At 35.8% G+C, this 4184-nt stretch overlaps 1 long non-coding RNA gene across 1 annotated transcript in view; it reads right to left on the reverse strand.

Moving 5' to 3' along the window:
• The window catches only part of LOC107183980, a 16597-nt gene extending 13153 nt beyond the window's left edge, over positions 1-3444 (reverse strand). Inside the window, exons 1-2 of the long non-coding RNA XR_001514800.1 lie at positions 3387-3444; positions 3225-3231 (exon numbers count right to left, since the gene is read on the reverse strand). This is a non-coding gene — a long non-coding RNA (uncharacterized LOC107183980). The remainder of the gene's footprint in view (positions 1-3224; positions 3232-3386) is intronic.
• Between the last annotated feature and the right edge of the window lie 740 nt (positions 3445-4184).

Raw genomic sequence — 4184 nt, forward strand, 5'->3', positions numbered from 1 at the left:
TATATACATATATATATCTCCATTTACTCTATAATATTTCCTGAGGGCCAAGCATTATTTTAGACATTCAGGATGTTGCACTGACAGACTTAGGCCTTCACTTCGTAAATGTTATAATCTACAGGGATTAAAAGGAGAAGGGGAGTTTAGAAATAATCATATTCAAACTTTATTATCTACAGACAGAAATTGACAGTGATGTGTTGACTTGACCATCATTAAAAAACTGTATAATGACAAAGCTAGTATTCAAATATTGTTGCATATGTTTAACAATGAATTGTATGAATGTACTCTTTTGCTGTGTCCTCTGAACCTAACACAATGTTGGGTGTACACTCTTGGCACCCAGTAATAATTTGCTTCCTCCATAAATAAGTGAATTATTTTGCAAATTTGCTCTTCACAGTAACTTCTGTAGTACCTAGATATTCTAAACTGTAAAACCAGGGACAAATCAGTCTCTGGTTTTTGTTTGTTTTTAAGAATTTTGCAACTCTCAATACAATAAAAAGTATAACTCAATTTAAAAAAATGACTTCATTATATGACATGTACTTATCACTTTAGAACTGTGCATAATGATCTTCTGCTTCTGATTGTGATGAACTACTTATCAATAATTCTAACAAAAGCAGTTAGAACAGTCATAAAAATCCAAAATGAAAAACAGGAAAAAGCCAAAATTTCATGGACTAGATCTGCAGAGATGAGCTGGCTGAAGAGATACATGGATAATCTAGATATTGGACTTGTCAAATATGAACCTTAGATAAACCTGTGATGAATTTGTAAGAGAAATAATGAACAAGATACAGAATTTTATTGAAAAATACTGATCTATAAGAAATAATCAAATGGCTACTTTAAAAACTGGGAAATAATATCCTATCTAATAAAAGACAAAAAAGGTAATTGACCATACCTTTGCTATGCTTACCATTGGCTAATCAGGGCGATATGCAAATTAACCGCCAACCAAGATGGCGGCGGCAGCCACATAGCTGAAGTGAGCAGGAGGCTTGCTTGCTCCAGTGATGAAGGAAGCCAAGGTTACCCGCCTGCAGCGGCCCGGCCCTGAGCTCCAAAAGCAACAAAGTTTCAATTATAGAAGGTAAATAAATACCCCCCCCCCAAAAAAAAGAAAAAAAGGACACCCAAGGGGACACCCACCCTGATCTGGGACACCCTTCAGGGCAATCCAACTGGCCCCCACCCATGCACCAGGCCTCTATCCTATATAGTAAAAGTGTAATATGCAAACTGACCCTAACAGCAGAAAGACTGGAAATGACTGGTCACTATGACACACACTGACCACCATGGGGCAGATGCTCAATGCAGGAACTGCCCCTCTGGTTGTCAGTGCGTTCCCACAAGGGGGAGCTCTGCTCAACCACAAGTCAGGCTGATGACTGCCAGTACAATGGTGGTGGTGGGAGCCTCTCCTGCCTCCTCAGCAGTGCTAAGGATGTCCGACTGCAGCTTAGGTCTGCTCCCTGGGGGATAAACACCTGCTGGCTTAGGCCTGCTCCCTGGGGATTGGGCCTAAGCTGGCAAGTGAACACCCCCCGAGGGCTGCCGGGCTGCCAGAGGGATGTCTGATTGCCAGCTTAGGCCCAATCCCCCCAGGGAGCAGTCCTAAGCCAGCAGGTGGTCATCCCCTGAGGGGTCGCAGACTTTGAGAGGGCACTGGTCCAGCTGAGAGACTCCCCCTCCCGAGTGCACAAATTTTTGTGCACTGAGCCTCTAGCGATTATATAATTAAAAATAAGAACTCAATAGGTAAATTTAAAAGCAGATATGGCAGATGGTGAAAAGGTCCAACATGTATTTGATGCATTCCTGAAAGTGAAAGAGAAAGAAAATGAGGCATAAGTCATATTTGGGGAAAAAAAAAAGATGATATATAACAATATTCCAAAATGTATGAAGACATTAACCCACAACTCAGGAGTCTATTAAGCATCCAATCTGGAACAATGCAAATGCATAATGAGATTCTTTTTCCCATTGTGTATTTTTGACTCCTTTGTCATAGATTAATTGACTGTCTATGTGTGGATTGTTTCTGGGCTCTTAATTCTGTTTTATTTATCTATGTGTCTGATTTTGTGCTAGTACCATAGTGTTTTGATTACTATAGCTTTGTAGTATAGTTTGATATCAGGAAGCATGATACCTCTAGCTTTGTTCTTTTGCCTCAATATTGCTAAGATTATTAAGATTTCAATATTTTCCCTCCAAATTGAAGATTCAACAAAACTCCAATATAAATCCTAGTAGACATTTTGGGGATATAAAAATTAACAAGTTAAATCTGAAATTTATATGAAAATTCAAAGACTAAGACTAACCAAGATAATCTTGAGGGCAAAAAATATGCATGGAATATATTGCCATATTTAAAAACTTAACTATAAATAAAGGCCTTATATGTATAGCTCACATCTTTATTTATTCCTTTCAGTGAACACTTAGTTAGCTTTGGCTATTCAGGCTCTTTTGTGTTCCTTATAAAATTTTAGGATTATTGATTCTAGTTTTGTGGAAAATACCATTGGTAGTTTGATAGAGCTTGCATTGAATCTGTAGATTGCTTTGAGTAGGCCCAGTGTAATCTGGATAGTCCACACAGGATGGATAAAGAGTGTCAGAGTGAGAGATGTGATGACAGAAGCAGACCGTTAGAGTGATGTTATTGCTGGAAGGAGACTGCAAGCAATGGGATGTAATTAGCCTTCACAAACTGGAAAAGACAAGGAAACACATTCTCCTCTAGAGCCTCCAGAAGGAATGAAGGCCTGATGACACCTTAATTTTAGCTCAGTAAGACCCGTTTTAGACTTCTTGCCTTTAGAACTATAAGAGAATAAGTTTATATTGGTTTAAGCCAGTAGGCCTTCGGTAATTTGTTACAACAGTAATAAAAAACTAATATGTATTAATGATTATACAATACTTTATATATAATACAAAATATGATATTTTAAGGACAAAAACTATAGACAAGTAGAAGAGAATGTAGAATTCAGAAATAGATGAAACATTTAAAGAGACAATGGGTTTTTTAAAAAGGTACAAGAATAATTCAATCAGAGAAAGGTGAGTCTTTTTAACAAATGGTACTACAAAAACTGGATATCAGTATGGAAAAAAATATAACTTAACCCCATCTCACAACATGCATTAAAATTAATTTGAGATAAATGGTAGAGCTAAACATAAAACCTAGAACTATCCTTAAAGGAAAAGAGAGAATATTTTTGCAACATAGACTATCAAAGTTTAATAGGCTGCAAAAAAGTTTTAGAATTAATCAAAATTAAAAATCACCAGGAAAATGAATAGTAAGCAGAAGACTAAAAAAAAAAAAATTCCACAACATATGTCTGATGAAGGACTTATATCTAGAATAATATTGAGAACTCTTAAAACTCAATAACACAATGCAAAACAACAGAATTTTTTAAATGAACAATGGAAAATGACTTCAGTAGACATAACAAAGGAAGATGTACTAATGACCAATTAAAAACAGAAAAAAAGTAAGATTTGGTCATTGGAGAAATGTAAGTTACAATAGCAGTGAGATATCCTCTATAGACCCTATAGCATAGAAAAATTAAAAGCACTGATAGCATTAAATATTAACAAATATGTGAAGCAATTAGAACTCATACATTGCCAGTGAGAGTGTAGAATGGTTCAACTACTTCAGGAAAGACTGGCAACAACCCACTCCTAGGTATTTATGCAAAAGGAATAGCAACATATGTCCGCAAAAATACTTGAACATGAATGTTCATAGCAGCTTTGTTCATAATAGCAAAAAAATGTGAAATAATCTAAATGTCTAGGGACAAGTGAATTCATAAGAAAATAGTGGTATTTACATACAATGGAATACCATTGGCAATAAAGAGAATAAATTCAATATGCAACTATATGGGTGAATCTCAAAACCATCATACTGAGAGAAAGAAGGCAGATACAAGGAGGTACACATGATATGATTTTATTTTTAAAAGTTCTATAAAAAAACTATTCTATTGCACAAAATAATCAGATCAGCAATTACCTCTATATGCCAGTGCTTAGCTAGAAGTAATACAAGGAAAATATTCTATCTTAATTGGTTACTCATGAACATGGGTTACTCCTGTGTATGCATCAAATTGTAC

This window comes from Myotis davidii, unplaced genomic scaffold, assembly GCF_000327345.1.
Source record: "Myotis davidii unplaced genomic scaffold, ASM32734v1 scaffold1, whole genome shotgun sequence".
NCBI classification, from domain to species: Eukaryota; Metazoa; Chordata; class Mammalia; order Chiroptera; family Vespertilionidae; genus Myotis; species Myotis davidii.